Below are 14,300 nucleotides of genomic sequence, written 5' to 3' on the forward strand. Positions count from 1 at the left end.
TTTTTATTTTGTGAGTGGGTTTACCTTCCAAATCAAAGACAAAAAAAAAGAAAGTGTCACAATGACCTAATTGTCCTCAACGGTGCCATTTTGGAATTAGAATTTTGAACGCATGTATGTGTCAAAATTATCTACTGACTGACAACAGAATTTCAGGGATAATCTCATCATACTCGCCCTTCTCATATGCTGCTCTGTACATTGGAGACTCTGCTTATTGCCTCTGTGGGCAGCTCCCCTCTCCCAAGGAGCGGGAACACTGGATTGAGTTCGTAGCATTAGCTGTCTTTTCATTAAAAACCTATCAACCCAGTGGCATTCCCCCTTTTTTGTTGGAACAGGAATAGCAGTTTTCTATAGACCAAAGTCAAATACAATGAATTCATTATGAGCACACTTTGCTGGAAGTAATTTAATTCCTGTCTGATTATTGTGGCATTTTTAAGCTCTAGAAACAATAAATCCAGGAGGTGTTCTCCAAGTCCAGATCCCATTGAGATCAGTGGAAGCTAAGCATATTATTAAGCACCTAAATCCTTTTGCTCGATCAATTGCTTACCCGCTCCGCTCCCGTATTCAAGCTGGCACCCTTGCATGCATTTAAAGTTTGGAGCTCTTGAAAGGTAGAATAAGGGGTGAACAGATTTCAGTCTTGTGGAATCTACTTTGTTTTTCCACTAGAACCATGAGATTCACCAAAGGAGCTAGGTATAAAAACCATGCCCTTAGATTGAAAGGCTTCTGAACCCAGCCATTTGGTTCCAGTTTCAGAGCTGAACTGAGCGCACTGTCTTCCTGCACAAATATCATTTGGCTAGTCTGCCCTCCACCCCCAAAGAAGATTTGTTTTTGCCATTTCAGTAGTATGATTTATTTTCTTTTCTTTATAGTTTCTATATATTGCCTTTCAGGCAAGCCTCATAAAGCAGTTTGCATAAGATTACTGCAACAATAGGCATTGTGGGATGGGATGGGGGAGAGAGTTATAACAGCATAGAAAATACAATTGTAATTGTGTACATAATCCCATTTACTCTGCGTCCAATATGTTCCCGGTATGGAAGCGGGGTACACACAATGTTAGCTACACTCCATGTTGTTCCTTAAGGAAATACTTCTTCGATCTGAGAAAAAGAAAGACCTAGCTGCATTTCAAGCAGTAATGTGTACACAGCTTGCTTCTTCTCTCTTGGCAAGATGATTCTGCAGAACCCCCCATGGTGACAACTGGAGGGCGGAAGGACCACTGCTGGCAGCTGGAGTGAAAAGCCAGAACTGGGACTCAAAATCCTCACCAGTCTATTTTTGAGTCACCTAGAGATCAATCAGTAGATCCCAAGCTACCTTCTTCCCAATTTATGGTAACACCAAACATTGGAACAGGAAGGTGTGGGTCAACTGACAACATCCTGCATTATGTTATGACTCAAGCTGTGAACTTACCTGTTTTCACCTCAACTGTGACGGCTAGACACTTGCCATTTCACATTGGTTCTGTTAATTTCCAGCTCCAAGGCCCAATGAGGAGTATTGCGTTTGCACATAGCTGTGTAATGGGCTGAAATGGAGACCCGATACTGGAGGTTGAGAAATCTGTGCAATTCAGCAAAATCCTCCATATTATTCTTGGAGTGGGTAGTATAGTTATTTCATAAAATCTATGCGCTACTTGATGGTAAAACAAAAACGCCTCAAAGTGGTTTACAAAGAGAATAAAACAATAAAATTATCAGTAAAAACAGCTAATTAAAACATTTCAAACCCTCAATAAGATCAGCAATAAACTACAAGCAGATTGAAACATACATCAACATTATACATTTCTGGGTAAAGGTAAAGGGACCCCTGACCATTAGGTCCAGTCATGACCGACTCTGGGGTTGCACGCTCATCTCGCTTTATTGGCCGAGGGAGCCGGCATACAGCTTCCAGGTCATGTGGCCAGCATGACTAAGCTGCTTCTGGCAAACCAGAGCAGCACACGGAAACGCCGTTTTCCTTCCTGCTGGAGCGGTACCTATTTATCTACTTGCACTTTGACAGGCTTTTGAACTGCTAGGTTGGCAGGAGCAGAGACCGAGCAATGGGAGCTCACCCCGTCGCGGGGATTCGAACCGCCGACCTTCTGATCAGCAAGCCCTAGGCTCTGTGGTTTAACCCACAGCGCCACCCGCATCCCTACATTTGTGGGTAGGATTGTCTAAATGCTTTTAACCAAAAGAGTACAGTGAAGGCGTCTGCCTGATCTCAGGAAGCAGGGTGTGTATGTGTCTGCATGTCTCAGTGCAGTATGCAATTAAAACGAAACACTCCTTTCTCCCACCTGGAACCGAGAAAATATACTACGCACAGGGAGTGTCTCACTGGAGTGTGTGGAAGTGCAACATGTCATCGATAAAAGGTGCGATTTTTATTTAACACACCTAACCAAAACCAGCATCCCTTGGAAACCACTGTGTGAAGCTGTATCGATCAGCCAAGTACATCTTTTTTTAGCCTGCTACACTAAGTCGCTCTTGAGCCCTCTGTTCCATATGCTGTGGTTCTGTTACCTTGGTAACCAAGGAAAACATTCCAGGGCTTTGCATTGTTAGGTTTGGCAGAACGCAGAAAATTGCCACCTTCTGACCATTTTGCCATTTGACTGAAATCATGGCAAACCTCTTTGTTGCGTCCTGTGAGCGTAACTCAGTGCGGATGAACACTTTTGAATAAAAGCCTTTTGTATTCTCTTTTCCTTTTTTGTGTGTGGGATTTGGTTATAAGTTTATTGAGAGTTTTCCTTCAGCAGTTTGGTTTTCTTCAAAGGCTTATTGACCGAAATGCCCCTGTTAGGCCCGCTGTGACTTGATTGCCCAGTTGACTCTCCGCAAAGGTAAGAGGCAAGGTGAGTTTGGACAGTTTTGTCCTCTCCTATAGACCCATTTGACCTCAGAATCTGATAGGCCCATGCAGCTTGCGTGAGCTCAGTGGAAGTAAATCAATTCTAAGAAGGCAAATCATCTCCTTGCCTTTCAGCTTGGAGTGAATGATTGGCAGGAGGAAACGGTGGTGAACTAAGAGGCCTGGCTGAGCAGCAGCAAGCCATTAACATGCCAGACACCAGGAATTTATCTTTAGTGCAGATGCCACAAATCGTACCCCTTCTCCAGTGCCCAAGATGCTTTCACAAATTATGAATCTGGCACTGGGCTGACTGAGTTGTGCATTTCTATGCATCATCTTCCTTCTCCATATAGCTTAACAGGGCTTTACCTAGCACATTCTGTGTAGATCCGAAGGTAAGACTCTAGAGGTTGTTGGGAGAAGTGTACATTATTGGTACTTCTCAGCAACTTACTCATTTAGCGTAACGTTTGGGGTAAGCATGTGTTGCATCCTTTGGAATAAGGTTTTCTCTGCTTTGCCCCCTTATATAGCTGTACCCAAATCAGGAGAAGGGGACAATATGACAAGGAGAACATGCCTCCCCTTTTTCCTTTGTTTTTGGCTGAACTTTATAGAAGCTTTGAAGAAGAAAAGCATGAAATTTGCTGCAGCATGTGAGAAATGTCAACATCTCTAAGTGCTACTAAAGGTTTGTTCATTGCCCACTGAGTCAATTCTTCCAGCACAGCTATTTGATCCATTAAGCAAGGTGTGGATAACCTGCAGCCCTCCAGATGTTGTGGGATGTTGACTCCCATCATCTCTGGCAATTGGTCATTCTGCCTGGTGCTGATGGGAGTTGCAGTCGCATCACATCCAGAGGGTCACAACGTTAGCGTTTCTTGTTAAACCTGCATTTTTTATTCCTCAGTTCTGTGGAGGTCTCATTTATTTACATTTGGTTTCATCTATCTTGAAGGATCCTTTTGGTTGCACATTTTTCAAACATATCCTGCTGGGTGTATGTATCTTTTAAGACAGCCAACTGTCCTGATTTTTCTGTTTTATTCAATATTTATATTGCCATTACTTTGAAAAATTCTGCTTCAGCAAACTCTCCGATGCTCAGCTTTATTAAAGGATGCTAATTCTCTTTCATGTGTTTCAATTAGGTTTCTTTTTCTCATGATATCTCAATCCGGTTAGCTTTTTATTGTTCAGATCTCTAAATTTGACATAGGAAATAATTTCAACATGACTATACACCTTTTCCGAAATTCAGCTTTGTATGTGTTGCTTTTAGCTACAAGACAAGTGTGAGCCACTGGTTCAGAAGGTGGTTTTACTGTGCCTTAAAAATGAAATACACATTTTAGTGTGTATATTCAGTCTGAATATAATAAAATGTTTGGTTGAGGCACCGTTGTTTGAGGAGCTACAACTGTCTTTCCATAATTATTTCATCTTAAGAAAAGAGCCATACAGGAGAGACTCAATTCTCATGCGTAAAGTAAGGTTGTATCCAGAATATGAGGTTGTAGTCCACTTATTCCAGAATAGTTCTGTTCAAGTAATATTAAAGTCAGTGAGATCTGGGCATGACTTGCTTGACCGTTTTGAGAGGAGTTGGGTCTGCAGAAAGCATATCCACACACAGTTTAGTGTCATTATATAGCTGAGTTAGTAAGTGGCCCGAGACCTAGGTGTACCTGGGTAGATTCAGAGGTTTCCTGTTACTGTTCTTGTTGTAACAAGACAATAAAGTTCTTGTCTAGCATTTGCCTGAACATGTGATTATTTAAACAGTGAATGGGAGCATGGGCACAGACATAAGTCCTGCCTGGTGCATATTGCCCTGACCTTCCTCATGATGTGTGGAGAAGGTCTAAAGAGGGTGCTTACTCATGTTTGCTTGAATACAAGTAGAACCCTCCACATAATTGGGGATCCTGATAAAGTATGGTCCTTGATCATGCAGAAGTTTCCATACATATTGAAGGAAAAGCTCCCTTCAGGCCTTCCCATTCAACACAAGAAATGTGGGGATCTGTTGGGTAAGGCTGTTGAATGTTGGGGGCAGGACCTCTGTGAACAGCCCAACGCCTCCATCGCTTGAGGAGGTTTCCTGTTAAGGTGTAATACTGACCTCTTCTATGATATCTTGGTTATACCACTGTTTTGTTCCAGGTGTGCTGCATGGGGAAGAAGAGGTATCCTAACAACCACCAGAGCGATCAAAACTGAAAAACGAGAGGTTTACACAAGCGCCACAGATGGATGCTAGATCTTTTCACAATTTGGTCAGTTGAACCAAGAAAGGTGGGTAGGGCTGGGTACCTGGGCAGAGTTAATAAAAATCCACCAATTCATGGGCCACATTTTCCAAGCTATCGTTTTATCTTTAAAAGCAATGCCTCCCACAATATATGTTACATGAACAGATTTCTAAAAGTGCAAATTGAAAGGAAATGGGTGTGATTCGCATCACTTCTGAAAGTAACCTGCAATTTACTGACCAGTTTGATTGGGGAAACAGATTCCTTGATCCACTCCTCCCTACCTGCTTGCATATCTGCCTCTCTGAACTCAACCTCATGGAAACATTTCCATGGATTGTGAGCATCTGAGTCCTGAAAAATTACTTTTCCAGTATAAGAACAAGTATTCATTTGTGTGCTTCTATTCTGAAAGAGTAGACTATTCATGTATATTTAGGCAACATCTACTGGTTGGTCTGAAGCAACTATTCAGCATTTGTTTGTATTGAGAATAATGGCATTTTTTTCACTCTCCACTTCTTTTTATTCTACTGTATATGCTTGTCTTTAGTCCAATCATCTCCCAAGGAGTGCATATTTTAACCTAAAATGTTAAGAATATGAAAGATTTCTTTAACAGAACAAAAGAGCTGTTTGCTTATACCTTACAAATGAGATAATACAAGAAAGAAAAAGAAAGAGATCATGCTGTTTTAATGGCAAGTTCCAATAGCAAAATAAAATGGTTGGAGGTTCGTGAAAGCTCCCCTTGAGCAATATTTATAGGGATCAAATGAACATCAAGAAGTATGTCTGTCTCAGCAAGGGATATATTATTCTTCCAAATATCACGAAGTGTAATGGATACATTTGGAAAGATGAAGCATTCATGACTGAAGGAATAACGTAAGATGCTGGGTATGTGTTTTATAGCAGAGGATATATCCTTATAATGAATGTCATCACCCCCCATAGTGCCCTTTGTATTAGAAGCTGTCAAATGTGCATTTCTTTTCTTGCATAGAACTTTTGGCAGTTCAATGTACTGACCCATAAAGCTCTTTGTCCACCTGGTGGCTTCAAGGACATCTTTTCAGCACCAGGTAAAGACTTCATTTTTCCTGTAGGCTCTTGATGGACTGAGGGGATGTTGCTGGAATTAGTGTTCTGCCAAAGCTTCCTGTGGCTGTTTTGTGTGTGTGCGTGCATTTATAATTTTATATGAATGGTAGGTGTTTTGTATGTTTTTTAAGGGTATAGTCAGGATTTTTTTCCAACCAGAACTCACTGGAACTCACTTCCAGCACTTCTCAGGTGGGCACCATTGCCATTCTAAGAAAACGAGGGAGCTGTTCATGGTGAGTTCCAGCACCTGTTTTTCTAGGAAAATAGCACTGAGTAACAGACTTCTAACAAGTCTAAATAACTACTACAGCTACTACTACTACTACCACCACCACCACTACTACTACTACATTCAAGTTCAGATTAAAGATAAAGAAGGGAGATCAAAGAGGCCTTAAAGTTGCCCATCAACAGGCAGCCCTTAGACAGAGAGCTATGTGAGTACACATCGTGGTCATTGTCTTCTGAGGTAAAAATATAGAAATGTATTTCTAAATATGCATTTATACATATAAATTAGCACTTGTAAATCTGTGCCCTCTTTTGATATTCTCTTTAGCCACTGTGGAGCGGCCATTCTTGTCCTTCCTTCCAAATGCCAACACGATGGCTGTTTTAAGAATGAGGTTGCACTTCATGTTCACTAGATCCATAGCCCTGACCTCCAGGAATATTTAAAACTCAAGTTTCCTTACTGGCCTTCACACTGTGTCAGGTTGTTCAGCAGGGTGAAGCAACCCACTTCAGGGGACACCATGATGGTGGAACAGGAAAGGTGAAAGCAGGAATTGGTGTATAAATGGTGACAGCAAGGCTTGTTTAAGGTGTTGAAGTTAGTGGAGGAGGGGAGTGCCATTTGGGCCCTGTTTAGGCTGACACTGCCGAAGCCATTATTTATTGTGGGGTGTCATGAACTGGCAGGACAACAGGGAGGAGGAAGAGGATCCGAGTGAGGGGTGTAGCTGGGACTAGGACACACTGGGGCAAGCTAAGGATGGAGAACAAGAGGCGTAGAAAATATGGGGCAACAGAGGATAGTGAAGGGATGGGGGTCACTGCACAGGAACCAGAGCAGCAGGACCCATCACCAGAGCCAGAGGAGCCCCTGTCTTCCTGAACACGGCAGACTCTGAGGCATGAGGAACACTCTAGGAGGCCGAGGCAGGCAAAGGGCCCACAGCCCAGCTTCCTAGCTGGCCAGGTGGGGCTCGCTAGCTCTGGAAGGAGGTGTGTGATTCCTCAGCTGAAGTAGGCTGAGGACAGGTGAGGGTTACATGTTTCATCAAGCCCAGATGCTGCAATCAGCATACAAAGTACAAAAGGGAAGCAGAGCTGAAATGCTGTGTCTGTTTAACTGTCTGTGCTGATGAACCTTGGCTTGGCTGCTCCTCAACCTCTATGGGACTGTGCTTTGGGTTAGACTCTGAGCTGTATTCTGAGTGCTGGACTTTGGACTTGGCTCCTTCGATCAACCCTAGACTGTGTTTACTGACCTTTGGAGTTTGTTTGTGTGGAGTGACCTGCAGACCTTGAACTTTGGATTGGTGTGCTGACCTGCTGCCAGGTAGGCCAGGGGTTCAGGACATGAAGACATGGCAAAAGCAACAGTTCCCTATTAAGGTGCTTTACAAATAGGGTTCATATCTTGATAAAAGAGCTGTGGGTCCCAGCACAAAATGGCTGCCAATGGCAACAAAAATAGAAAAAAGAAAAATGTGATGGTACTTGAGACCAGCGATTACCATCACAAAGAAACCACTGGTAGCTTCCAATGTGCTGTAAATGTCTGTGTTGAGTGCATGTTGATTGTCACTTTTTAAAAAAAGAATTGCAGTGATTCAGCGACAATTTTTAAAACATTGTTTAACTCATTTCTGTATCTGAAAAGACAGAACCTCTTGCGTTAAAGTGTGATTAGAACTGTAAGCATAATTGAAATATGGTGTGTAGCACTGATTTTTAAAAACAGCTTTATAACATTTACATACCTATCTTTACACAGCAGTTCAGAACATTGTTAGCCACTTAGTCTGCAAACTAAAGCCCATTTATCTAGGAGTCGGAACCATTGATCACAGTGGCACTTACGTCTGAGTAAGCAGCATGAAATGGCACTATCAGCCTGTTCCACTGTGGCATGGCTATCAATGAGCAGCCAGGAATCACTTCGGTGGCAGATTCCTAAATGCTATCAATTCGTTCAATTTAATATTATTTCCCTATATACTTGGAATAATTTCCCCTTCATCTGTTTCTTTGTACCTATCTCTTTTGCCTTTTGCTTTGGCAGAGTTTACTCTAATTTGTGTTGAGTTTCATAATATTAAAGTTAGCTATTTTGGGCATATCTTGTCAAGTTTCAAATAAGCAACAGAGACAAATTGATGAGGTGAGATTATGAGCACAATGGAATTAAACAGAGTTTAGGAACACAAGAAGCTGCATTTTACTAGGTCAAACTATTTATTTACCTCAGTACTTTAACTGGCAATAATGGTCTTGAATCCCAGAGATTCCCTGCCCCCCCATGCCAAATGCTTTAAAGCAGGGGTGACGAACCTGTGGCTCTTCCACTTTCATTGGATTCTGGCTCTCATCATCGCTTCCCATTGGCTATTCTGCCTGGGGCTGATGGGAGTTGGAGCAACAACTTCTGGGCGGCCATTTTCTTCAAGGTTGTGCATGGCAACCATGGTGGACACCTCATGTTTGCATTTATGTAATTTCTTTTCCTCACCAGCTTCCTGAAGTGGTTCCAGAACACTATAAAAATGTAATCGGGCATCAAGTCTTGAAAAAAGAACATAAAGTCGGCTGCCAGCCCCGTAGAAACAGCACTGAATAACATGCTCAGACAATAATAGGAAATGTGGTTTTTATTAGGTCAATGTTTTATGAGATTAAGAAAGAAAACCTGCTGTTTTCCTGTGCTCCGTGAAAGTTAATAGTGTCCGCACAGGAAAACAAATTAGCAAGGAAGTAGAAAATCAAGTTATGTTTTATCGAGGGAGCTGAGCATGAAATGCACATATTTGCATGGTAATATATCCCAAAACTATAAATGGAATGGATTTTGTGAAAATATTTTGAAAGCTATGGCGGTTTAGGAAAACGAATACAGGCAAAATTAAGCAAAGAACTGTTTGGAAGTTAATTAAAAGTTAAAAACAAATTTAAATTGTAGAAAATAGAATACTGGCACCAAAGAGCCATCAACAACAAAGGAATAATACGGGACAATGCAGCAACCTGAACACAGCTTGATGGGAAGTACTGCAGCTGCTTGGCTGAGAGAAGGGAAAACAAGCTAAACAGTAAATGTAACTGATGTTCAAAGCCATATTAGACTGCAGAATGTTAGGTGATGCCGGCATAATGGACAATGTGAGCACTGGGCCCAAGAGAGGGGTTAGCAGTCCAGGCCAGAAACAGAGTACTGCTGAACACCTTGGGTGGGTAGCTTCCAGTTTTTCTGCCCTACAAACAAGGTTGTTGGAGGTACTCTTCCCCTCCCCTCCAGTACAATATCCTTTTGTAGGCATGGACTTGATTCAGGTGACCTTTTCTGTTCGTGAATGTGGATGAGCTGTGACACAACTGTCATCGTGAGGTGTGTCTGAGAGCTGCAGGAGCAGAGCAAGGAGGACATCTGAAATGATTTCAGGTTTTACTATTATAGAATCATAGACTTGTAGAACTGGAAGAGACCCTGAAAGTTATCTAGTCCAGCCCCCTGCAATGCAGGAATTTCAACACACCGTCACTCATCCAATCTGAAACCATATCTGACCCATTTTAGCTTTGCAAATGTGCTAGCAGTTTTATTGCTGCAGCACTAGGATGCCTTACATTTCAAAAATCTTAATAATAGTGTTATATTGATGGGGGCATGATGTAATTTCCCCCTGCTTTGTTATGGCTGTGACGTGCTTTGAGCTCAACTTTGTTGTTGGAAAACCAATAACCTAACCAAACCAAATTTAGCGACCATTTTTGAAATGGTAGCTTTCAGACCTGAAGCCGAGTACCACATAACTTTCAAAAGCACCTGGTGCAATCCAGGAAAAGATTTAGCACCAAATCACTGGGATTTAAATCACAGCTCAATGCACTTATCAGATGGATGCCAGAGAGATTTAATCATGCCTTACCGTCTCTTACTGAGGCCATTACGACTGACTTGTAACTTGGTTATTGGTAATTCTCTCCACAGATTCATAAGATGTTACAGGGATGTTACTTATATCCAACTTGCTTTTTCTTCTTGTGGTTGGTTGACTCTGTCACAGAAGTGGAAACTGAGTGTCTGATTCAATTTGGCTCAAGGTTTCAGAGCAAATTAAATAAAGCTGAAGCAAACTAAACAAACCTGAGGTTTGCCCAACATTGTTAGTTAAGCTGGTGTTGTTAAGACCATTTATGAGACAGAAAAGGTCTCCTGTTGCATAAATAAAATATAATTCTGGTTAATGGTTTTGGAAAAATCATGGTGTTCCTTTACCTTAGCTACATCCAGGGCCCCTCAATATGTCCCTTTAATTGTGCATTCATGATGATTTGTGCTGCTTTCAATACTGTTTGTGCCTGCAAACATTTTGGGGTGGCTATGCTGTTCCTTTCCAATCAGTGTATGCCATGTAGCTTGCTGCTGAAATCTTGCAACTTTTTATAGCATGACTGTTCAGGTTTAATGGTTTGCTCCACTTTTGTTGCTCTACAGCATGGGTAGGCAAACTAAGGCCCGGGGGCTGGATCCGGCCCAATTGCCTTCTAAATCTGGCCCGCGGACGTTCCAGGAATCAGTGTGTTTTTACATGAGTTGAATGTGTCCTTTTATTTAAAATGCATCTCTGGGTTATTTGTGGGGCATAGGAATTGGTTCATCCCCCCCCCCGAAAATATAGTCTGGCCCCCCACAAGGTCTGAGGGACAGTGGACCGACCCCCTGCTGAAAAAGCTTGCTGACCCCTGCTCTACAGTGCAAGAGTGCCCTTCAAGATGGCAACAGTGTGATAACATTGGGGGAGCATCACAGAACAACTCATAGAATGGAATGATGAGGGGGCAGTCTGGTATAAATCCACCATGAATGCACTGCTTTTGCAGAAAATACACCTGCAAAAATCTTCACTGGTCTGGAGGACCCCCAGTCTCATGTCCGCATTAAATGCATCCGTTCCTTCAATAATAGCACCACCATATCCTCATGGTGACATACACAGAATGGTAGGACGACCAATTCTAGGATCAGTCCCATAAAGTTAGGCTTGGCCTCAACACATGGGTGACATTAAGCCCCACACAGAAAGTTCCAAATAAGCAATTTACTCTGGGGCGTATGTGCCCACAATAGTATAGTAATATTCCCCTACTTTAGATGCCATCTTTCACACTGTCTGTTGTCCAAGACACTCAAATGAGTTGCATAATTTAATTACTGAGATAAGGAACACAGCAAAAGTAAATGAAGGATGATGTGTATAGTAGGAAGTATGCAGAAAAGTATGTGATGTGCCTTCTGTAAAAGCTACAAGCTTAATACGCTCACAGCTAAATGAGAACAAATGAGCTTGAAATGCAAAAACAATGTTTCCCCTTGAGATTCCTTCAACATTCTTGGAGTTTTTAAATGCACACTTTCCTGCACTGTTTTCCAGGATCTCTAAGGTTGTAAGAGTGATGATTCTTAAGGCACAAAGCTTTCAGTGAATTTTGTTTCTTCAGTCCTGCAATCAGGCATTGTTCACATACTTTCCTACTGAAGGGTTGTCCCTCTAAAATTGAACCCCAAAACATATTCACTACAAAGGGAAAGTCAATTGTGAGATGTGGATTTTTTGTGGGGGGAGAACAGAGATAGGTATCTCTCCTTCATGTCGTCCTTCGCAGTGAAATGTGAACATCAAGGAAACTGTATTACATCTATCTTTCTTTTTTACATTTGGGACTCCATCACCTTTTGCCCCAGTGCTCAATCCTTGTCTGCTATCAAAAGATCTCTTTAGATTTCAAAAAGTAAATGTGAAGGAGCACCAGGACTTTTTTTTTCCAGCCGGAACTCACCAGAACTCAGTTCTGACACCTCTCAGTTGGGCGCCATCGCCATTAGAAGAGAACAAGAGAGATGTTCATGGTGCTGGTACCTCTTTTTCTAGAGAAATAGCACTGTGGAGCAGCTCATCACATACTGGAAGTCACTTCCATACCAGCAAAAACCTGCCTGAGTTCTACCTAAGGTAAAGGTAAAGGGGCCCCTGACCATTAGGTCCAGTTGTGACCGACTCTGGGGTTGCGGCGCTAATCTCGCTTTATTGGCTGAGGGAGCCGGCGTACAGCTTCTGGGTCATGTGGCCAGCATGATTAAGCCGCTTCTGGCGAAACAGAGCACCACACGGAAATGCCGTTTACCTTCTTACCTATTTATCTACTTGCACTTTGATGTGCTTTCTAACTGCTAGGTTGGCAGGAGCAGGGACCGAGCAACGGGAGCTCACCCCGTCGCGGGGATTTGAACTGCCAACCTTCTGATTGGCAAGTCCTAGGCTCTGTGGTTTAACCCACAGCGCCACCCGCGTCCCTTGAGTTCTACCTAGATTGCCCTTATTTTGTGGCCCAAGAATGCAGTTTGACTTGATTTTAGCATCCTTCTAAAGCACTCCATATGTTTGTCTGCAGAGCTCATAACCATATTGTTCTTCATCACTGGCTGCCCTTGTTCACAATGTTACAGCAACCCTAATTGCACCTGCCTGGGAGTAAGCTCCATTGAATTCAAAAGCCAATTACTTTTGAGTAGTTATGGTTAGGATTGCTCTATTGGTGGCCTAAAATAGCTGTCCCTCCAAAAAAAGTATATGTGTTTTTCATATGTTGCTATTTTTAAAATATGTAATATGTAAGCCACCTTGGCAGGATTTATAAATAATTGCAAGAGATAAATAAATATGGTCCATGTCTTCCTGGTTGCTCCCTACAACCTACTGTGTGGGAAGTTTCCATTTGGATGAGGCCATAGGGCCTTGGTGGATTGATGATGATGAATGTTCTGCCATTTTTATGAAAGGCTATTTTTAACTGGAGATAAGTCTAGGCAGCCCAGCTGTGATGCATCCCAGATTCTTTTTCATTCCCCAGTTGGACAAAGTTGTTGGCATCCGTCTGTCTTGAGAGACAATGGTACTGGATCCAGAAAGGCTCAGGACTGCCAGCTCCTCCTTACTCCAACTGTAAGTAAAGTTACCTGCCCAGAAACAGATTTCAGCAAAACAATTTACTTGATGAAAGCTACAAGTTACTTTCCCCCCGAATGTCTAATTCGGTTTCAAGGAGGTAGCTTATATTTCAAGTAAGAGGAGACAGAGCATGCGAAAAATACATGGCTCATAATCCCTTCTGCACTTGCCCCCTGTGTCAACAATACCTGCTTGGGGAAGGCATTTTCTCAAAGAGCATTAAGAAAAAAAATGGGGAAAATCATTTCTAAAACAATTCTTTTCTGAAAAAGGTTAGTATTTAATGCACCACAGCTGGAAACATTTCAGAATGTTCATGGCCATCTCCACTATATTTTTTTAAGATACTGGATTTTCTCCTGTTCCTGTAATTGCTGAGCACATCCATTTTAAAGGTCAGACGAAGCCAATTATCTTGGTGTGACCTCCTGTATAGGGGTGAGGGTAGCATTCAAATGATCCCTTCTAGCAGAGGCAATAGTACTTTGCCTTTGGACTGCAGCATACTGAGGGGGGAGATAAAGCTGAAAATCAATTTTATAGTTTATGGACACAGTTAATTTACCATTCCACTTAGTAGTTTGCTCCCATTATGAATGATCTCAGTATTACAATGCACAGCGCTTATTTCCTGCCTTGGAATTTTTCAATAATTAGAAAAACTTGTTCTGTTAATTATTTTTCTCCTCTGTTTTAAATCTCCAAGGTTCACCACAACGCTGTATAGATTTTCCTTGGTCCAATGGGAGACGATGTCTGGAATTTTCAGAGGTAAAAAGTGGATGGGGGTGAAACATTCCTCCCCTCAAAAAAAAAA

The 14,300-nt window shown here is 42.1% G+C and overlaps 1 long non-coding RNA gene across 1 annotated transcript; it reads left to right on the forward strand.

Moving 5' to 3' along the window:
- The first annotated feature begins 10,878 nt into the window (after window positions 1–10,878).
- LOC128422247 (uncharacterized) lies at window positions 10,879–14,300 on the forward strand. The gene is made up of 3 exons (XR_008332456.1): window positions 10,879–12,493; window positions 13,386–13,477; window positions 14,190–14,300. It is a non-coding gene; the product is annotated as an uncharacterized LOC128422247 (long non-coding RNA).

The sequence above is a fragment of the Podarcis raffonei genome, chromosome 10 (assembly GCF_027172205.1).
Source record: "Podarcis raffonei isolate rPodRaf1 chromosome 10, rPodRaf1.pri, whole genome shotgun sequence".
Lineage (NCBI taxonomy): Eukaryota > Metazoa > Chordata > Lepidosauria > Squamata > Lacertidae > Podarcis > Podarcis raffonei.